Here is a 24,092-nt window from a genome sequence, read left to right on the forward strand (position 1 = left end):
AAAACCACCGTTATGCAAATGAATTTCATTTTGTGGAATGAGATGACAGGAAAGGACAATGAGACCCAGCAGAATCTAACCCCCTCCAGAAGGTTCAGAGAAAAGGAGATCTATCCAGATGCTGAGTGGAAGGGAACTTTCCTATGCTGAAGATCTCCACCCCCCAGTCCCGACTATTTCAGCATCTCAAACAACTTCTTTGGGGGATTTACTGGATTCTCTTTTAACCACAATTCCCAAAATGATAAATAGCGCAAAATATTTGAAACATTTATTGAATTATGCACCAAATGTCAACAGTTCCACTTTTTTTTCATGAATGACATGGGACAAGGTATTTATTTTATTGTCAATTTTATTTCTGAGATTCTGTGGTTGATGATACTATTGATAATGGTTTCTCCTGCACATAATTTCATACACTATACCCAGTGTACCAGAACAAAGTGTTTGTTTTAGAGCCATACCCAGGATACGCAGGGGTTACTCCTGGCTCTGTGCTTAGGTATTACTCCTGCCCTGTGGGATGCTGGAATCGAACCTGGGTCAGCCACATGCAAAGCAAGTGCTCCACCTGCTGTAAAATAATTCAGGCCCCAGAACACTCTGTTTCAGTAAAGCTAACATCCCATTGCAATTAAGCTACTTGGAGTATTAATAAAATATCATACTAAATAAATAACATTCTTCAATTCTCTCTACATCAATATGTAACTCTCACTGTTGGATGGTGTTTGATTATGCTGAAAGGAACATTTCCCATTTTCTTGGAGAAAGAATTCTACTTCATTTTAGCTATAAGATGACTTATTAAAACAGTAAGATTTTGATTATTTTTAAACAATACAAGTTTATTATTAAAAATACAGTGCATACTCACAGAACAAAAGGTCATTCTTATGTCATATACTCCCGACACTACTACACTCTCTTTTAATAAATTTTTATGTCCAGATATATCTTGCATGTGGATCTCGGATTTGATGAGGGCCATCATGGTCTTTAAGACACTTCCAAGATGGGTTCGAGGGTGATGTGATTCCATCAGTGCACGTGTGCTAAGTAAGACTTTCTGACGCCCGCAACATCACTACCATTGCTGTACCTTACAGGGTCATGCTTCCTCTAGAACAAGCTAGTCCTGATGTCCAGAGAGCAAAAATTACCTCCATTTCCTGAATTTGCCAATGAAGGCAGGTATTTTGTGGTCCTACTTAGAGACTCAGACAGTGTTTGTGAATTCAATCATTCATGACCAGAAAACGGAAAATTGAAGATGATCAGGAATATGTCAGGTTGACATCACGCTTCTAAGAAAATTCCCTCCTGGGTAAGAACCATAAGATTTACATCGCTTTTAAGTTACTTTCGCCCAGATCTGTAGTCAAGTTTTCAGTTGCCTGGATGTGATTTATTTCTCTGATTGTGTTTCTATTTCTATATCCTCTCCAGATGTATCAATATAATATTACAGGTGCTCCAGGAGGAAAAAATAAAGCTCTAAGACCTCAAACAAGCACTTATTGAAAGAGAAGATCCAAGACTCACACAACCAATAACAACGTGGGGAGATGACTCGTTTTCAGATAAACTAGAAAAATACAAATTCAAAATATAAACTTTTATGGGTGTCAAAATATATTCATTGGCATTGTGGAAGTAAGAGAGAAAAATGCCAAGTATTCCCAAGCACTGGGTGTTACTAGAAATGCTCCAGAAATGGTGAGCGGGAATGCAAAGTGGTGAATACATCTGAGGTCTGTCAATCTCTCCTAAGACTCATCATAGGCTCACTCTGTCTCGGCAACTCCTGTCTACTGCAACCTCAGCATTGTGCGAATGGAACAGAAAGGTGCTCAGACGTCCATCAGGAGGACATCCGCTATCCTGGTCATCCAAACTTTGTTCATAGAGGCCACAACTAACACTGTGAAACACCCCACAGGGAACAAGGCGACACTCAGGGCTCTTGCCCATGAAGAAATGACTAAGCACAGAAACTGCATCCCAGACCCCTCAGTGCACTATCATGACCGAGCCTTTCCCACCATGTCAATGCCATTGCACTTCTCTCCTTGGTGTTACACTGAAAAGTCAAACCACAAATTATTTCCAAAGACTTTTTTTTCACAAGTTATAAAAGGCATGTACGAGCATATAATATATGTACACATATGTAAATACATATGCATACATAAGCAAAAAGCGTCCATCTGAAATATAACCTCTGTGTGGAAAGGCACTATCCACACGTCGCAGTTCTCAGGGGTAGGCAGGCCCCAATCCTTGCCATGCTTCCAGAACCATACATAGTGTTAGGAACTGAAGCAGGGTTAGCTTCATGCAAGGGTCTGAGCCCCTGTACCATCCCTCCAGCTCCTCACCTCAGAGGGCTTCCTCCTGGCTCTGTGCTCAGGGATCACTCTTGGAGGTACTCAGCTGCCCATACGTGATGTTGTGGATTGAACCAGGGCTGGCTGCAGGTAATGTGAGTGCTTTACCTGCTATACTATCTCTCCATCCAATCTTGATATCATTTTACCTCAAGAATCTTCTAGGAAGATCCTTGTCATTCTTAATTTATTATTTGGGGAGGTTGAATGAAGGCCATACTACTGGTTTTATTTATTTATTTATTTGTTTGTTTATTTATTTATTGCTTTTTGGGTCACACCTGGCGATGCACAGGGGTCACTCCTGGCTCTGCACTCAGAAATTACCCCTGGTGGTGCTCAGGGAACCATATGGGATGCTGGGAATCGAACTCAGGTTGGCCACATGCAAGGCAAACACCCTACCCGCTATGCTATCACTCCAGCCCCAATACCAGTGGTTTTATGCTCCGGGTTTAGCAGTACTAGGTGGACTGGGTCATTCTTTGGGGTTTCATATGATGTGCTGGGGATCAAACCAGGGTCATCAACATGTGAGGACAGCATGTGCCACCTCTGGCTCGAATCAGTCTTGGTAATTAAGGAATGATTGGAAGTCAAAAGAAATAAAGGGTTTTTAAGGTTCACAAAATGTTTTGGGGCCATCCCTGATAGTTCCCAAGACTTATTCTTGACTCTGCACTCAGGGATCACACTTGACGGGACTCAGGGGACCCTGTGGAGGGCCGGGGATCACCCAGCCTGGCCGCATGCAAGCCAAGAGCCTTAACCTGCTGTATTATCGCTCTGGCAATTTCACAAAATTTTAAAAAGCAAAACCACAGCATAAAGAAATCACTACATCTCTACATGGTAGCATCGGGTTTACTATGATTCATTGTTGAGGTCACTTTGGAAAACAAATTCAGCGTCTGAGTCAAAAGCAGGGGAAGGGGAACGTTATTTAAGTGTCCTTCTCATTTTCATCTACTGACAATTACAGCACGGCAAAAAAAAAAGGAGATGAGCAGATACAGAATGATCCTTCACATATACGGGATATAAAGAAACATGGTAAGGAAAGAAATGATGGGAAGCTACAGATCACAGGATCTGTCTACAGAACTGAGCTTGGCGGAGCGGTGGTTGAAAGGCGTTCATCGAGACAATGGTGCAGGGGAACAGGAGCCCTGGGAGGGGATGCCATCTTGGAACGCTCTGAGTCTGCAACTCTATCATTCCCGTAATTGTCAATCACAGTGACAAGCATAAAACTGAAAAAGAATAAGGAGCACGAATATAGGAAAGAGTTCACATTCTTAAGGTGGGGCAGGCCATGGAGTGGCTCCCCAGTGAGCGTAAGGTGAGTATTTTTCTTTTTCACTTCAGTAGAGCTCAATCTTTCCAAAGGACTGTTTAAAGAGTTGACTCTTTTCTGAAATTTTGGCTTTTCATTTTCTAAGAATCAGCATTCCAGTGTAAAACTCTGTAATTCTATTTATTATCCCTCCAGACTGGAAGGTATCAAATTACAGATGATTGGCATTCAAATTACTGAGCTGGCTTTCCAAGGGCCATGGTGATGCTCCAGCACACAGATCCTCTTGCAATTAAATCTTTGCAAGGAGTCATATTTCTAGGGCCAGTCCCCCCCCCCCCCCAGTTCATTTGCACCCCGCAGTTATCGCTGCTGTCATGGCCAGAAAGGATGGCAGGATGGGCGGACCCAGTGGAAAAAAAAAAGGAGGAGAGAAAGCGAAGGAAAGAAATCAAAGGAACAATGCTGGACATCTGCCTCCTTCCTGGTAGTGACAGCCACCGAGATCAGACTGAACCCCCTATGCCGACACACGGGTGGAAAGTGGATAACCAGATTCAGCTCCTGGGAGTACATCACGGAACGCTGCTCTTTGGGAAGCACCACAAATTTCATCTCCGCAACTAGACCACAGAGTGTGGACAATCCCAGTTACCAGGAACATATATTTGGATTATTGTCTGTCCTTCGAGGATGGGGATATAAACCTCATCTTTGGGACCTCTCATCATGGGCAATCGCTTCTGTATCCTCTGCAAAGACAGATTAAGAACACCCAGTGATTTCCAGGGTGCCGCTCTAGCCTGGCATGAAATTAATTTCACAGCCTTCAAAGCACTAAAGGGTTCCGGAGTAGGATGTGTAGTTGACCAACCTGGTGAGGGTTCAGCAACGCCCCCCATGGCATTTCTGACACTAGAAATGATCAGTGCATGAAATTTCTATCCATTTATACTCTGGGCATAAACAAAGCCGGAAGACAGGAGTTCCCAGTTACCAAACAGGCCACTGCAATGACAGTGAGACACCGAATTTCAAACAGGATGCTTTAAATGCATCAATTAATTAGAGGTGGAAGAACATCTGTGCTGCTGAAAAGGCCGGAAACACCACAATGTTCTAGTTGTAATTCAGACAGATACTCTTTCTAAATGATGGCAATCATAAAATACATCTAAGCCCTTCCCTGTTATGTTTTTGGTCTTACACCTGGTGGTGTTCCCAGATGTGAGTGCAGGGTTTGCTACAGGGGGATCAAGAAAACACAGAGTACTGGAGTACTGAGCGTAAACCCAGGGCTCTGGCAGACGGCACACGTACTCCAATCCACTGAGCTTTCTTTCTCCCTGCTCACAGGTTTCTCTCTCTCTCTCTCTCTCTCTCTCTCTCTCTCTCTCTCTCTCTCTCTCTCTCTCTCTCTTTCTCTCTCTTTGCATTTTTTGGGGTCACACCCAGGGATCCTCTGCACTCAGGAATTACTCCTGGCAGTGCTTGGAGACCATAGGGGATGCTGGGAACCAGTGCTTGGGGACAACAGGGATGCTGGGAATTGAACCCGGGTCGACTGTGTGCAAGGCAAGCGCCCTACCCGCTGTGCTATGGCTCCAGCCCCAGGATTCTCATTTTTAAAGTAGTTCCCTCCCTAAACACACACACACACACACACACACACACACACACACACACACACACACACACACACACACACCCCTCTTGGCAGAATGTAAAATTTTTTATTACAGAAAAGTCGAAAAGTCACTGATGATAGAACACTTGACTTCTCTGTTGAAGGATGAAAAGTCCAAGGAATATTTTAACTCTTCCAATATACCCAGTGATATGTAAAACACTATTTTATAAGAAAAAAAAACTCAACACTTTTTTGAGGGACAGTTGCCATGCAAGTGTGAAACAAGAGTTCAATAGGATTATAAACTATGGTGCCGCAGTAAAAAGTCGTTAACAATAAATAGCAAAATACATCTGAAAGTGTAAAAACAAAGAAAACACTCTGTTCATCTCATCACAAAGAGTACTGCATCTTAATCCCGCAGTATTAAGAGTAGCATTTGTTTCTCTGTTTTGCATAATTAGCCAATGTCTTTATCTGATATTCTTTAACATCTCTATAAAGTGGTGATCCTGAATAATACTCTGTCGGAACAGAGCAGGCCCTGTTCCTTTGGTGGGACTTAGGTATTATGTCACTGTCCTGGGCTGACACACCTAAGGAATACCAATCAGAAAACGTACATGAGTAAGCATTTTAAGTTTTTCCCACACAGCGTTCTGCCAAGACACCAACCAAAGAGAATAATTACAGCATGTTTCCTTGCAAAATAAAATTAATTCAAAGAAATCAAAAGGGGTTCATTTTAAATAAACATGAGTAAATTCTGGAAAACATACATTTGATATATATCAAATCATAGCGATATCAATATCTTTTGTATAATCATTTCCTGTAGAAAATATTTCTCTTTGGCTCTGGTCACACAATTTTATATTTATCCTGAAATATTCTGACTTCTGTGTAACTTTTAAGGTTTAACACTGACACAGCAGAGAGTGGAAGTTCAGATAAGACATAGTGGCTACTCTTGTTCTGTCTTGAAGATACAGAAGGTCAGACTGACAAATACAATTCCACACAGCTGGTTCACCTGTAGCTCTGCCATTCCTATTTTCTTCCTTTCTTTATCCGAGTGCTTATTTGCACTTATCTTCATTAACATCAGTATTTGAGTATTTAGTTTGCAGTCCTTCATGAGTGATTATAAAATGATTCTAAATTTCTCTTTGAATGCCTGTGAACAATCCTCTATCGTTCCTTTTAGGATGGGGCTGGATGTGTGTGGAGGGCAGGGCAGAGAATTAGACTGAGCTGATTTATCACTGTCACTGTCATCCCATTGCTCATCAATTTGTTTGAGTGGGCACCAGTAACGATAGCACAGCAGTAGGGTGTTAGCCTTTCACGCAGCCAACCCATGCTCAATTCCTCCGCCCCTCTCGGAGAGCCTGGCAAGCTACCAAGAGTATCGCGCCCGCATGGCAGAGCCTGGCAAGCTCCCCATAACATATTTGATATGCCAGAAACAGTAACAATAAGTCTTACAATGAGAGACGTTACTGGTGCCCGCTCGAGCAGATCCATACTAATCTTTAAAAATGGGACTTGGTGTCCAGACAGGGGAGTGGTATACAGCAAATGATGTCACTCACAGGAGGATGGACGCCCAATCTGATTCCAAAGTAGTCTATCTTGTAGTGAAAATACTGAGATTTTTTCATCAAGAGGATCTGAAAACACTGCTCTCTAGTTCTATTCTTTCTCTATTTTTTTTCTTATTTCCTGACTTTGGTCAGCAAGATCCTGGTGACATTTAGGGAACCATATATAGTACCAGGGAGTCAGGATGAATTGCAGAGGAGCAAGTTTCTTAACCCCCATACTATCTCTCCGGCTCACACATCTATTTCCAGACATCTCCCAAATAGTGGTATCTCAAAAAATGGAAGTTTTGACTCAACAAGGTTCTAGAGTTGAGACTGTATATTCAGAGTGTTTATTTTCGTACAGTGGCTCTGCTTATAGCTCTCTTAGCTCCAAAATACTGAGGTTGCTATCTTCATAACCACAGTCCATCTGGAATGAAAGCATTCCTTGGCAATCACACAGAATATCTAATCACTGGATGAAAACTGAAAGCTCACTTAATTCCGTAGATATAAGCATGCTGCTTCTTCTAAATTCACTATTTGGCTCTGCCATGGAAGCACTTTCCCCATTTCACAACTGAGTGTTCTGGAGTAAAAGATAATAATAATAAAAGTAGCAATGAAGAAAAGAAGGACGTGAGTCCTTATGGGCTATGGATAGCACAACTGGCACACACACAAGTCGCCCTCACTTTCCACAGTCATGGAACTGCCTTTGTTCACATTCTCATGTGAGCAATAATTGCTGGATTTTTTTCCCTTATATTACAACAGCAACTTGAGTGGAATTTTTCTATTGTTTTCACACACATTTAAAGAGATCAGAGAATTCTCTCATTTATACTTTTATAATACCTTTAGGAAAGAGATTTGATAAGATTTTCTAAAAATTCTCTGTATCCCATAGATGGGCTGGAGTGTTTGCCTTGCACACGGCCCACCCGGGTTCAATTCCTCTGCCCCCTCTCGGATAGCCTGGCAAGCTACTGAGAGTATCTTGCCCGCATGGCAGAGACTGGCAAGCTACCCGTGGCGCATTTGATATGCCAAAAACAGTAAGAACAAGTTTTACAATGGAGACGTTACTGGTGCCTGCTCGAGCAGATCGATGAGCAATGGGATGACAGTGACAGTGACAGTATCTCATAGACTACAAGTTGAACCCATAGATTGATCCCATAGATTACAAGTATTTTGAACTTCAGACTATGTATTCTTAATTCATAGAGAAATCTAGAGTCATTGACAAGGTTTATAAATTATCTCCTGGACAGAGCTGGTAAATTTATATATCCAGTGAGCAGAGTGCTTGCCTTGCATTCAGACAACCCAGGTTGGATGCCCGGCACCCCATGGGTCTCTTAAGCACCTCTAGGAATGATCCCTGAGCACAGAGCCAAGAGTAAGCCTCCACAATTTTTCTTTAATAAAAATAAAAGTACCTCCTGGAGTCCTCCAGAAACACCAACATATTATTCTTGAGGGTTGTTTAACAGTGAAGCAAACTGTCCATCCCAATGTTCAAATTTCTTATTTGAAGAAAGTGGGATCCTCTAAGACCTAACTCGATGTCTAGAAGAGGCAACACCCCAGGACTACCTCAGTTCTTCTTGGCAGATGGTGTGCCTTCATCAACTTCTGCTATGTAGACCATGCTAAAGGTGATTAGGGTTGATTTTTTTACAGAAACATTTTAGATTCTCTTACGATTTATATTTGGATGATTTTATTGCTCTTCATTAAAAAGAGGAAAACCTACTTAATTTCCTTCCTCATTGTTTGGAAAGGTTTTCAAGATGAGGGGAGAGAAAAATGTCTAACACTTTTCTATACATTAGGATAAAATATGAACATTAAAAATAAATTCTTTAGTCATAATGATAATTTATTAAAAGTAAATCCTTTTACTAGATTATTGAAAACCTTAATATACATTAAATTTAGTATTCATTAAGCACTGGCTCTTAAAAACATCAAAAATATGTACAATGTCTACCACACACAATCTGCTTCAGTAGCTCATGATAGTTCCATGACTTTTCCTGAAAAATCTAAAGAGGAAGCAGCACAAAAGCTCAGTATGACACCAAGGAAGTTTGATCACAGATAATTTCTCTCTGAAAGGGCTTCACAAAAGCATGTGTCTTAAAACTATTTGTGTTATCAACAAACTTAGAGATAAAGAGAAACGTCCTCATAGAAGACGTACAGATGGCCAGTAAGTGTATGAAAAGATGTTCTGTGTCACTTATTATCAGGGAAATGCAAATCAAAGCAAAAACTGAAATATCATCTCCTATCAGTGAGACTGGCATGCATCAAAAAGAACAAAAACAACCAATGTTTTTGGGGTGTGGGAACAAAATGGAACCATCAGCACTGCTAGTTGGAATGCCAGACTCTTTCAAACTTTTGGAAAAGAACCTGGGTATTTCTCAGAAACCTAAGAACTGAGTTTCTAGATTGTCCAGCAATTTTACATTTGGGTATCTACCCCCTACAAACTCCAATCATAAAAGACATTGGCACACCTGTGTTCACTGCAGCACTATTCACAATAGCTAAAATTCTGAAACTGCCCAAGTGCCCGAGAACAGATGACTGGATAAAGAAACTATGGCACAAATACACGATGGAATACTATTTGGCTACAAGAAAAGACAAAACTCAATTTGCCACCCTGTGGAACTGGAGAGAATCATGTTGATAAAAGTGAGCCAGGAGGAGAAAAGGAGATACAGAGTGATCTCTCTCATAGGTGAGATATAAGGAAGAATGACAGGGAAATAACCAATGGCCAGAAGCCACAGAATCGAAGGATCGGTGACAGAAATGAACAGTATGTGGCATCAGTTGTTTCTTTGTTTAGAGCTATGCCTGGGTGATGCTCAGAGGCCACTCAAGACTCTATGCTAGGGTGTTGCTCCTGATGCTGCCTGGAAAATAATGAGATTCCAGGGATTGAGACTGGCCTTCCATATGCAAAACATATACTCAGTACATTGACCTCTCTGGCCCTATGCACAACCTTTAAAATGAAGACTAGTACAATAAGCTGTTTCAAAATAACTGACCAGAACAGTTATAGACAAGGACAGTGCAATGAATAGTTTGGGTCAGTAAAAAAATGCCAGCAATTAATTAGGTAGTAAAATATGAATGCTGAAAGTAGTGAGCATGGTGGTGATAAAAATGCAACAGAAACAGCACTATAAAGGAATCCGTGAGGGCCTGTGTGTTGGTGAGTTTGAAAGCTCACAGCTAAAGAGCTGAATGGAATGAAAAAAGAATGCTTAACTCTCTATATAACAAACACTAGCTTTTAATCGGACAGATCGCAAGGACATTTCTTTCTTTATGAGCGATGTACTATTTTAGTAATACCATATTTAAATGAGAAAATACTTTAGGATATTTTAGAACAACTCACCTCTGAATGGAGACAAAAATAAATATGGAAATATATGCCTGGGTTGATGTATCCAGGAATAAGAAAGCATACAAAACATTTCATAGGTACATAATGTTGAGTGGTACAATATTTGATATTTGATAACTATAAGAAAGGCAATGTGGCAGTTTTTTTCATGCCATATTTTCTCCTTCTTCCTGATGTTTTACATAAGAGAAATGATAAAACTGCACTTTTCTCATTCTTATATTACAATGAAAATTATATATTGCAAAATATGGATTTTTATATTCTTTGCAGAAAATTTCCCTAAAGGCATCCTAATGGGTCGCCAATAAAACACCTTTGAGTTCAGGTCACTAAAAATAAAATCTTAATGTGGCTTAAAAATTAAAGGTCATTATATACTGAAATCATTTTATCAGAGTTTTCTGCTAATATTTACTTGTTCCTATCTCGCAAAGCAGCAAGATGTAAACAACTCATACTTTTCTAGATAACACATCATTATGATAATCACATAAATATATTTATGACCATACAGTTTATGAAATAATTCTGTAAAAATAATCACTTTGGATCTTCTTAGTAGTCTTTCAATTAAAGATAATATCAAAAACCAGAAAGCCAATAGGAATTTAGTAACAGGAAGTTAATCTATATCAAAATTCTTATTAGGGAAGTTAAATTGCTAAGTCAAAAACAAAAAAACACTCCAGCCTCCAGCATATACTAAAATATACTGGGAGCATATACTAAAATATATGACATAGCCAAAAGGTTTGGAACATGGGTGTCGTGTGAAGTAGGCTTACATTTGATGGCTGACATGGCATGGTCCCTGAGCACCACAGGAAGTGACGCATGGAACCAGTGTGCTGGGAATACAACAAACAATCAAGCCAACAAAATACATTTACACTTAGGTAGTATTTATTAACAGAAACAGTATCGATTTGAAACATCCATGGGGGACGCCCTTCACACTGTTCCCTTACTCTGAAAGCCACCTCACCATGTGAGGACCAGTGAGCCCCTTCCCTACTCTTCTTTCTTCCCAGGGCTCAGGTGAAAGAAGATCTCCCCAGGGCTTGGTAATTAGTGTCTTTATTAAGGGAAGGAGGCAAAGTATTTGATGAGATTCAGTCTCTCTCTTTTTGTGGAAATTAATGAATTTCCCTTTCCTTTATTTTCTGATGAGAAAATAGCACATCATAGAAATACAAATGTTTATTCCTGCAAGTGGCTCGTAATGCCTCAGCATTACCACTCCTGTGTACTAAGACGATCATAATTAGGAAATTACAGGTAGCGATATCTCGGAGCTATTTTCTTTCCCTTGCCGGTTCCAAGAATAACTTCATGATTTTCGTCATCTGGGAAGACTTGGGAATCCAAAGCCACCCCCACAAACGCTTCTTGGCAGGCTCGTTCCCCGTGGACATGCGTCAGTACTCGTTATCAACAGGATGGCATTAGAGAGCGCTATTCAAATGCTTTCTCGGCAGTCACAGCAAGAAATCAGGGCACTGCCCTTTGGCCATGAGACTGAAGTGTCGTCTCTCGAGCTGAGCCAGATGGAAGGGCTTCGTGCTGAGCCAGTGGGATACTGGGAGAAAATGCTCCACCGAGAGGGCTTGAAAGAGACCGAAACCAAGAGACAGTTTCCCTGCCTTGTGAAAAATTAACAACCCCAAAAATTCACAATCAAGAAAACGGCTTTTCATTTTTCAAGCTAATTAATGTTTAATGGGAGACCGAGCGTTCCTTCCTCCAGAATTCTCGTGGGCCGGGGGGCGGGGGGAGTCTGTTCAATGTGGGGCTAAATCCAATACATGACAACACCCTGAGATGATTTATTATTAAAATATCTGATATCTGTGACATTAATTAATCATTTTGTAATTTCAAAGTAAGGATGTTCCTTGGGTGATTCTCTGCTCCATGGCAGAGTAAAGAGGCATTTAGAAGTGGATACTTCACAAAGGGCCTCTGAGGAAGGACTGGGCAAACTGTTGACCCTTTTCTTTGCCCTTAACCACCAAACTGAAACACGTTCACACCACCAGCATTTAAAAATGAACACCCTGCTTTCAACTGAACAAAATTTCATCTGTGTGGACTAGATTAAAAAAAACAGCCACCTACTTTTGCAGTTTTCATTTCCTAGCCAGAGAGTCTGTGAAGTTCACTTGTGCCATCCCACATAACACTGCATCTGTATTACTGTCATCCTGTTGCTCACCGATTTTGCTCGAGTGGGCACCAGTAATGTCCCCATTGTGAGACTTGTTGTTACTGTTTTTGGCATGTTGAATACGCCACAGGGAGATTTCCAGGCTCTGCCATGCAGGTGGGATACTCTTGGTAGCTTGCTGGGCTCTCTGAGAGGGACGGAGGAATTGAACCCGGATCGGCCGCGTGCAAGGCAAACGCCCTACCTGCTGTGCTATTGCTCCAGCCAAACATAACAAACATAAGAAATTCATCCACCTTATTAATGTTAAATGTCACAGTGGCAGAAGCTGATGCTTTCAACTTTATTACTGTTGACGGGTGTCACTGTCAGAATTTCCTTCACTGACCTAAGACATGTGATAAATCTCATCTGTCCTGAAGTCACCAGCAGTCCCTACCAAACATCTGTTCTGAAAGTGAAAGAGACAAGAGTCCCCAAAGGAATCCAGTGTAAAGACTAATTACACAGTGTCAAACTGGGCTTTGATATCTGATCATCTGGATGTAAGGTATAAGACCCAGGAAGGTCAGGTGACCTAAAAATAAATGTCAATGCAAAAAGGTCAAGAGCTAGAACTTATGATCAATGACAACTGAAGTCTCTTACACAATCCAATAAATTATTAGCTTAAGAGTTTCCTTGTTTTGCTTATCCCTCATCCTTTCAGTCTACAGTTATTAAATGCCGCTGTGGTTTTTATGCACTATATCATAGGCAGTAAAAGACACAGACCTCCCTCACTTAATACATAGTCAACTTTTATTTTGCAGGCTGCTAGTTAAGGCTATACTTAGTGGCATTCAGGGGCCACTCATGGCTCTGTTTTCGGCTATCACCCCTGTAAGTGCTCAGGAATCTTACATGGTACCAGGAATCCAATCATAATTGGCTGTGTGCAAGACAAGTGCCTTTATTCCTGTACTGTGTCTTCAGCCTTTAACCTTTATTTGGGAATCACTCATCTGACAGTTGTACCTGCTTCTTCAGCTCCTTTTAATTCTAGGAAACGATTCATTTACTCATCCCAACAGTGACGTACATGCCCACATGCAATGCAGGCACTACAGATACATTTTCCTTGAAGTTGACTCACGAGAAGTATTAGAGAATATTCTGAAATATAAGCACTACTTTGGATACTTTGGTATCACACAAAGGAGGCAGACATTTACCCTTGAAACCATTCATATTTATATGCTGGTTCCCATTTTACCACTGAAGTCTCTGGTGTTGGAAAGTGGTTTACAGCAGGTCCAATTTTGAATAAAGCTGATGATATCTCATCTCTTCCTCACTGAGATTACCTCATTTATGCCCCTATATCTTCACAGGCATTGAACAGCGGCCAACATCTTCACACCTATAGACTAGCACCTGTCCTGCACAGCTGGCCATGGGATGGCAGATATAATCAAGGTGGTAGATCAGTAGTTTTCAACCTCCCTACACTTGTGGGCTGCACCAGTCCTCAGGCCCAGAGGTTGAAGAGCACTGATCCAGACACATTCTAAGTTCTTTACCTGCATCGGTAACTTTAGCACTGCAAATCAACGGTTGCTTTTAGTTTTCTTATAGAGAGGAAAACCATTCACGGACAGGCATGTTATGTAGCTCACCAAGCCTGATGGTGGTGGAGCACAGCTCTGACCGTCAGCCTTGAGTCTTCCACGATGACATGAGAAAACCCTTCTCCAATGCTGCTAAAAGTCATTTAACCTCCTGGGTTCTGTTTGGGTGATCATTGACTTTTGATATCTCCACTGATCCTCCCCAGTAAACAACCTGGGATTCATGTTCTCCAGATGTGTACACTGTTCTCCTGTCCCCAGGATGCCACAACAAACACTCACATCTCAAATCTCTTTTGGGTTTCTAGGCCACAGGGGGTCGTGCTCATGGCTTACTATCGGCTCTGTGCTCAAGGATCAAGCCTGGTGAGGCTTGGGGAACAGATGAAGTACCGGGCTTAAACCTGAGGGAGTTGTATGCAAGGCAAATGCCCTACCCACTCTACTATCACTCTGCCCCTTCAGTCCAATTCCGAAGACAGCTGCCTTCAAACAATCCAAACATTTGTTTGGGGGGTGAGGAAGATAATGCAAAGGCTAGTCGTGTGCCTACCATGCCCCTCAGAGGCCCAGGGCTGATTGAGATGAGGGTTTTGGGCAATCTAGGGAGAGTACTGCTTCCTCCCAGATCCCTGCATGGAAGAAAAGAACAAGCCTCACGGTGCCAGCCACCTTATCTTTCAGATAAGCATCTTTTCTTGCTCGTTTTCATGGAAACCCTCGCACTGGGGAGCTTCTCTTTTGTGCGGTCTGGTAGTGCTAGTTTTCAGGCAATTTCAATGTTTGACGATAAAATGTCAAAAACAACTGAGCAATAACATAAAGAAGACAATATTCAATTTTGGAAAAATATTCACTAATTTCTTTACCTATACTTCAAAGAGCAGGAATTACTAACAAAGCTGGCATGATTCAAAATGAACACAGTATTGGGACATCTGCCTGGAGTTCTAGTTAGAACAACCAGTTCCCTTGGGGAAAGTAACTCAATTTGTCTTAAAGTTCCTGTATTTATAAAGCTGGAATAAAATGTGTTCACTCTAGTTCAATGACAGGATACAGAAATAGAGTCACCTCATAGCTATAAGTTCCAAGGGGAATATAGCTTGCATAAAAGATGCTTATATTTCTCACTGTATTTCGGGGAACCCACAGAAGGGTGCTCTGAGGAAAGCACAGCAGCTCAACTCAGTACAGTGCTCACATCAGACTGATCCATGGAATACATGTGTACAGACAAACGCCACTTCATTCTAAGGGATAGAAACAGACATGAACGGAACACGAAGCACAAAGTTGGTACAAGGCAGTAACTGAGCATCTAAAGTTGAAGAAAGCAGACAACGGGCTCTAACGGAGGTCCCAAACAGTGGACATCCACAAAAAATTAAAGAGATGGTTTCTGATGATGATACATGTGAGGAGAAAAAAGCATTCTGGAGAAGGGATGGAGCATTTGTACCACAAACTCTAGGGCAACTGTAGGGTTGCACTCGGATCTAAAGAAAGCTATTGGAAGAATGTAAGTCACGTGAACTTATAGGCATGTTTTTAAGTAAATTAACTAAATAAATGGTTCCAGGGCCAGAGTGACAGTACAGTGAGAAAGGCGCTTGCCTTGCTAGCAGCAAACCCAGTTTTGATGCGCATCCCGTATGGTTCCCTGACCACTGCCCAAAGTGGTTCCTGAATGCAGAGCCAAGAGTAACCCCTGAACATTGCCAGGTGTGGCCAAAAAGCCAAATAAATAAATCAAATGTGCTAAATAAATTTATGAAAGGTATGGCGGGCCATCCTTGGCTGAGCTTCGGGACTACTTTCTGACGCTTTGCACAGGGGTCACTCCTCATGGTGCCAGGCATACAGCTGGTGTTGGTGCACGAAAAGCAAGTAACTTACTCCCTGTATATTCCTCCATCCCAATTGGGATTAATTTAATGTGAAATTACTTACAGTAGCACAAGCTATGAAGAAATTATGTTTGGATCTAAAAACACATGATTCATAGAAACCTTTGAATAAATGAAAGAATATTGAGCCTTTAAGAATATTGAGACAAGAATCCAGAAAACGGGAATGGGGATAGGAAACGTGGTGGCAGTGACGGAGGGAAACAAAATTCAGAAGCATCCAAAGATGGAACTGATAGAATGCGGCAGTTGTGACAATAGGCAAGAGAGAGTCTACAGATTCCAGGCCCCAGGAATTCAATCAAATATTTATCTAAGTTCCACTAGGCAGAGGCACAGAGATGGATTTAAAATTACCTTTGAATTGACCTAAAATATGGAGAGCATCTATCTGTATTATCTAGTTGGGCCAATTTAATCACAAAAGCCCTTAAGAACCCAGAATTTTTTCCACCCCTAGCTAGAAATCTATAAAAGGCAGAAGAGGTAAGAAATAAAGCAAAAACTGTCAGGGAGAATCAAACTGCTACTAGTAAGTAGCTTTGAAAATGGTAGCAGGAAGCCATGAACCAAGATGGACCCTAGAAATTAAGAGTAGAGTGTTTCTGGGCATCAGAGAAAAGAAAACATTGATGCCAGGGATGCCTGGAATTAAATTCAGGGAATTTGACCCAACTTGGAAGTGCTGCTTCTCTAGAAACTCCATGAAAGACTGACTGGGCACCACGGAAATCTTAATTCCAGACCAGCGAGTTTCATGTTAGACTTATGAGATGATGAAATCAATAGAGCTGTGTTGTCTTAAGCCACTAAGTTTGAGTATTTTGCTGGAACAGTGATACCAAGTGAATACAGTAATGGAGTAGAGCGGAGAACGGAATAAGGAAAATGACAAGTCATGCTGACTCAGCCGTTTAGACAGAGCACTGATTTACTGAGATAGACACGAATAATGGAAGAACATTTGAGGAGGATGACAGAAAACAACAATCGCTATTCTCAATATTTTAAGCTTAATCAAGTCTATCATTCGTCGAGTTGGAAATAACAAGAAAGCGGGTAAAAAACGCAAACCTGGAGTTTAGGCTTGGAGGCATAAAAATTGTCCCTATGGTGCATCAGAATGTATTAGGGATGGGGCTGTGTGCACCTTCCAGGGATATACGTAAAGACAGTTAGAACATCTTCAGGATGCCGTCATTAGCAACATCTCGGGGGAACTGGGAGGACCAGGAAGGACAGGCTGCTGGGCGGAAGTGTTCTTCCTCAAAAGATATCTTGAACTAACCTACAGAAAATGAGAAGTGAAGCAATTCAGGGGTGGGTCATTAGTGATGCAACTGAGATAAAATAACATCTCTAGGGTATGGGGCTAGAGTAATAGTACAGCAGGTAGGGCATTTGCCTTGCATGCGGCTGACCTGGGTTCGATTCCCAGCATTTCATAGATTCCGCTGAGCACCTCCAGGAGCAATTCCTGAGTGCAAAGCCAGGAGTTACCCCTGTGTATCACCAGGTGTGACCCAAAAAGAAAAAAAAAGATCCCTAGGGTAGTTCCTAGTCCAAAATGAATGTCCTCATAGAGCAGGGGGAGTTTACACAGAGACATATAGGAAGTGAAAATAGAACAGAAGATAAAAATAATTGTGCTTTTTTTCAATTGAACCGAATTTGTCTCTGCTCAGGGATGGCTCCGGATGGTTCTCTGGGGACCCTATGTGGTGCCAAGGGTTGAGCAAGGGTTTGCCATGTGAAGATAAGCACGTTAGGCCCTGTGCAATCATTCTGGCGCACGATAAGGATTATTATTAAGAAGCCCAGAAACAATGAAGATAATTAACAAACTCCCATAAATCAGAAGAGGGCAGGAAGCAATTATCCACGGATCCTTGGAAGGGAAAACTGGATCTTGGACTTCTTAACTCCATAACTAAGAAACAAAGCATTACTGTCGCTTAGACCAACACGGTGGTGGTCAGTTATAAGCATATGTGCCACAGCAGCAGTAAATAAGCCACGAAATAATAATATCAGATTGACCACCGGGGCAGGAATACTGGGTATATTATATACTTCCCAGCCCAGGATGCACATATTATTAAGCTTCTAAAAAATCAATAAAATAGATGAAAATGTGATATATTAAAATAATTGAAGTAGTAATCATACAACTTTAATTACTTAGTTTTTGAGAAACAGGAAGCACATTAATTTTTCAGCAGCAATGCACTTAGTAGTTCTTTCTTTTATTATGCAATATCAAAATATATTGTAATTCAATTGATACAATCACTGCTATCTGAATATTAATCTTTCATGAGAAATTATGAAAAGAAAATGGGGCCAGAGAGGTAATACAGTGGGTAAAGCACTCACCTTGGATGTAGTCAGGTCATGGTAAAACAACAGTACTGCATATGGTCCCTGAAGCACGAAGCCAGGAGTAAGTCCTGAGCATGGCTGGTTGTGGCCCCCAAATCCACCCACTACCCCCAAAATCTGCTTAATAATATTAGGTATGAGAACATTTCTTTGTGATATTCTTGGTGTGTAATGAAATCTTGTTTTAACTAAAATTTTCTAAAAATGGAATTTTCAATATCCCAAATGGATATTCATACATAAAGCACTTTTTACCTCTGAGCAGAGTAGGTATCAACAGCCTCTTTCCCCACTCCCCACACAAATTTAAACCGAGCATGACTTCTGCCTTAAGCAGGAATTTATCCACAATTAGACCTACGCAAGAAACATATTTAAGGTGGACACTGTGCATTATAGGAGAGTCTCAAGTTCATTTAAAAACCATAAAAAAAGGAAGCCAGGGGAAAAACTCAGAAAAAAATATAGCACTGATGAATTTTATCAACAATCTGCCATAAACATAGAAATAGGAACTTCTAACATAATGTATCAAGCTAAATGTAATGTGAACCAATGCAAAAAATTGAAGCTTTGAAATTGTATAAGTTTGGAACAACTATGATTCGCAGAAACTACTGGAAGGAGAAAATTAATACAGAGTTATCACATCCAGACCCGAGGCATTTCTCATCACAGGTATGGCTGATTTCCAATGCTTCCGTCCCCAGCTCTGCCTTTCTTGCTGAGGACACAGGAATTCGATCAACTACATACTGGCCTTTTCCACTGGACACTTAATTATCCTGTCCTCAAAGTTCACACCCTCATAGACTGTTCACTCGTACGCCATCCCTCTCGACCTAGGCTGATCTCTGTAAATGGAGACCATGCCAGTCCATTCCCTGCAGAGAAATAAAACATGAAAGAGAAGAGACTCCAAACTGGCATTTTGCTGTTTATCCCACAGCAAAAACCTCAAGATGTGTGTCTATTCTGTTTTTTTTTTTTCAAATGAGGTCCTCGACTCCTCCAGTTCAAATTGTTCCTGCTGCTACCACGTCCCTGCCATCAACACCATCATCCCTAGTCTACAATTCTTCCCTGGTTTCCTTCCTGCCTGCTACAACCACTGCCCCTTGAGTCTCCGTACCGAGTCTCTCCAATCTGTAATCACGCCATTGCACTAGCTTGTGGAAACTGTTTCCAGTGAAATCCCCGTCATCATCACCACCACTGTCACCACTCGGTCTCTTCATTCCTACTACCAACATCATTTTGTGTCATCTTGAGCAGAACATCGCCCACAACCCACAAGCTTTCTTCTTATTTTTGTTTTTCCTTTTTGGGTCACACCCGGCGATGCACAGGGGCTCCTCCTGGCTCTTCACTCAGGAATTACCCCTGGCGGTGCTCAGGGGACCATATGGGATGCTGGGAATTGAACCCGGGTTAGCTTTGTGCAAGGAAAACGACCTACCTGCTGTGCTATCGCTCCAGCCCCCGCGCACAAGCTTTCTAAAGTACGTAGGGCTCCTGAACTTGACCCTTTAGGACTTTCCTGTCTTCATTTACTTCTATCTCCTGGTCGTTCCCTGAGCTCTGAACATGACATTTATTTTCCTTCTCAGACCCCAGGAATAATTCTCAGAGCCTGGACTATTTTTTTCCCAAACCTTCACCCATCTCTCTCTTGTTCTCCATTTGATTCTCAGCACAGAAGCTGCTTATTCACAAAACTTCCCATCAGGTGACATTATCTCCTAACTCACCCTTAAGTCCAATATCTATGTACTTTATTTTCAACATGTTACTGACAATGACCTGAAATTATATTGCTGTTACTTTACCTTACTTATTACAAGCCCCAAACCCAGTAAATCTTTAATTTTTTGCTTTTGTTTCTGCTTAACTTCCCATAAACACGTGGACTTTTTGATGACAAATTGGGAATCGTTATCCTATGGAAACGCTATTTTCATAACAGAAAAATGCATGCTATTTGGGAGCATCACTTACTTTACAAGTGAGTGGATCTCCTCTGACCCCCTACCACTTTGACAGTCAGTCTTCACAGGGAGGGAACAGATCCCATAACGGGAGAGTGGCATTCCTTGAACTCTGAGGTGAGCAATAGTCTGTTTTGCAGCATCAATAATGAGCAAAACGTGAAAACTTATTTTTTGGTTCAGTAGATACTGACAATGCTCAACAATGACCAGTGAGGTGACAGGAAGGACTATTTATTGACATGGATGTGTTATGCCCCCGGGAATCTGTGTGTTAGCAAGGCCTAATCTGGACCAGGAACCCAAGTGTATTCAACCAGAAATGCAGTGTAGGAGTAAACCTGGGAGCGCCTCCTAGGGAACCTGACCTTCGAACCCACTGAGAACAGCATCTGCCTCTTGGTCAGACTCCATTAACCTCTGATTATGCTAGTTGCCTCCTAACAAAAATTATACTGAGAATCCCTTAACCTACATCATGACCTTCTTTAAACAGGAAGAGATGTTTAGAACTGATTTGTATGATAGCAATTTAGTTTGTCATTGCGTTGTTCATCGATTTGCTCAAGCGGGCACCAGTAACGTCTCTATTCGTCCCTGTCCCATGCTAGCGTAGTGTAGCCCGATGGCGTACTGGGGGCTCTTTCAGGGTCAGTGGAACGAGGGATGTCATTTGTTACTGTTTTTGGCATATCGAGTACGCCACAGGTAACTCGCCAGGCTCTGCCTTTGGGTGGGATACTCTCGCTAACTTGCCAAGCTCTCCAAGAGGGATGGAGGAAATACTGTAACTAAAAAGAGATAAATTCAATATCTCAATATCTCAATTCAAACTCAATTTAGTTTGAGTCCTAGTATTCCTTATGTTGCCTTATGATAGCAGTTAAGTGATGATGACAGAGAGTTTTATAACTAGTTCTAGACTCACGTTGCACTCCAACTCCCCATACACAGACTTGCCCTTAAATACATAGACAAAGGCTGCTAGGATAAATATACTGGAGAGGAGCTGAATTCATACCATAAGACCCAAGAAAGTACTGATCTTCACAAATGAACACCGAGCAAAATCCCATCAATGCCTTTTTTAGGTTGGGTTTGACTGGTATCCATAAGGAAATGATACTCAAAGGCTTACCCTTGATTTGTATACTATATTTGCCAGTGATTTCAATTATTTCATTGAAGAGACATAGAAAAAACATAATGGCTAAGCATTCATGAATAATTGAAGAGACATGCCTGTGAAGATCTGAGAAAAATTCATCTTTAAAGGCATGTAAGAGAACAAAAGAATTTTCATTTCAAAGGTGAGAATTTGAGGCCTACAGAAATGAGTTCTCGGATTTATTGTTGTTTTGTTCTGTTTTGGGTTTTGGTCTCTAGGCTACCTCTGGGGTGTTTGGGGCTCACTCCTGGCTCTGCACTCGGGGATCACTCCTGATGGGAGTCTGGGCCCAGGTGAGATGCCAGGGATTTAACACAGGTTCTTCTCATGCAAGGCCTTCCCTGGCTGATGTACTCTCTCACCATGTTTTCAGATTTTTGAATCACTACATTTTAAATTTTTGCTCTAAGTCCAGGGACCTGCTTCTCAATAAGTCCCTTTTTCTTGATCTGCTTATAAAGGCAAACTCTTTGGGTTTTACTGATTTTTAAACAATACGATACAATATTGGGTCATGAATTCTACCTGAACAGTGAGATCAAAACTACATTTTTATATATTCAGTTAACAAGTATTATAGCCCCAAAAACAGTTAGCAAAAAATTCATAGCATCATGTATCTCATAAGCATGATTCAGTCACATTTATAATATAAATGTTGATAATAAACATATTATAGATTTGGCCGCAATGATGTCTTCATTTCTAGCTGCAAACTTACTTAGGAGAAAAGCTCCTGCCAAATAACCAGAGAAATCTCTTGCTGAACTGAAATATTTTGCAGGTAAGAGTTCAGACTCAAGCTGAACTTACTTGAAGCCACCAGGTAGGTTACAAGCCTAGGATCTAATATCCCAGATTTGAAGAACCACTCAAACAGAAAATCTGTTGTCAACTTAGCAACCTATAAAATTCTATTTTGAGTAAGACTCTAGGACCTTCATTGCTGGCCCATGTTTAATCATGGAGTCGTGTCCTTTCACTTTAAACAATGCTGTTCAAGATGCAACTATAGGAAAGTACTACAAAAATATGCCACTTTGGCAAAGGGTTTATTTCACAGGTGACATGATGCGGGCAGTGTGGAGGCTACCTCTGAAAAAGATATTTACATTTAACCTTCTCTCTTAAGGGTGTTACCCTCACCAGGACAATGACCCTAGTCTCCCTTCTCAGTAAAGAAAGCAGAACCTCCCTCTGCATGCCTCAGTTTCTGCACCTTTCCTGGTCCCCCATCTAGCTGGCCTGTTTTCCATTCCTCAGTCTTCTATCTTTTCTGCGCTACTTAAGGTAGTATCTAAAGTCAGGCCTACAGGGTACTCAGACTTTTAGGGTCTCTCTTCTCTATGCAGAAAGAATACATGTGATTAACAAACTTCATATTTTTTGGAGAATAGGTTTATAAATAAGAATCTATAAGCTATAATTAAAAAGAATTATTGAATCACTGTCAGATACAGTTACAAAGCTTTCATATTTGAGTTTCAATCATACAATGATCGAACACCCATCCCTCCTCCAGTGCTCATCTCCCACCACTAACATACCCAGTACCCTGTCCTCCATCCCAACCCTCCCCTTGCCTTTATGGCAGACAATTTCCACCCTACTCTCTAAGGATTGAGCTTCCATATGACCCAGAAACACCACTTCTGGGAATATATCCCGAAGGTGCAAAAAAACACAGTAGAAATGGCATCTGTACCTGTATGTTCATTGCAGCACTGTTCATAATAGCCAGAATCTGGGACCAACCCGAGTGCCCAAGAACAGACAATTGGTTAAAGAAACTTTAGTACATCTACACAATGGAATACTATGCACCTGATAGGAAAGACAAAGTCATGAAATTTGCTTGTAAGTGGATCGTCAGGTAGAGTATTATGCTAAGTGAAATGAGTCAGAAAGAGAGGGGCAGACATAGAAGGACTGCACTCTTTTTTCCTATTTTTTTTATTTTGGGTCACACCAGGTGATACACAGGGGTTACTCCTGGCTCTGCACTCAGGAATCACTCTTAGCGGTGCTCAAGGGACCATATGGGATGCTGGGAATCGAACCTGGGTCAGTCGCATGCAAGGCAAACACCCTACCCGCTGTGCTATTGCTGCAGCCCCAGGACTGCACTCATTTTGTGGAGTATAAAATCACATAACATGAGACTGACACCCAAGGACAGTAGAGACAAGTTGGCTGCCTCATGAGCTGGGGGAGAAGGCAGCTGGGATAGAGAAGGGATCACTAAGTCAATGATGGATGGAGGGATCGTTTTGGATGGGAGATGTGTGCTGAAAGCAGATAAAGGGACAAATGCAATAGCCTCTTATATCTGCACTTCAAACCATAATGCCCCAAACAAACTTCATTTTGACTCGATCTCTCATCAGTCTGATGCATGCATGACTATCGCTTTAGCTTCTGGAAAACCAAGAGATATACAGGATAACTTCCTCTGCACCAACACAATGACAGAGTCTTCTGAACTCAGAATAGATGATTATACACATCAACCA

The 24,092-nt window shown here is 41.4% G+C and overlaps 1 protein-coding gene across 7 annotated transcripts in view; it reads right to left on the reverse strand.

Annotated features, from left to right (window-relative positions):
* The window catches only part of CTNND2 (catenin delta 2), a 902,659-nt gene that overhangs the window by 586,502 nt on the left and 292,065 nt on the right, over positions 1 to 24,092 (reverse strand). The gene's annotated exons all lie outside the window — the stretch shown is intronic.

This window comes from Sorex araneus, chromosome 1, assembly GCF_027595985.1.
Source record: "Sorex araneus isolate mSorAra2 chromosome 1, mSorAra2.pri, whole genome shotgun sequence".
In the NCBI taxonomy this organism is placed as follows: domain Eukaryota; kingdom Metazoa; phylum Chordata; class Mammalia; order Eulipotyphla; family Soricidae; genus Sorex; species Sorex araneus.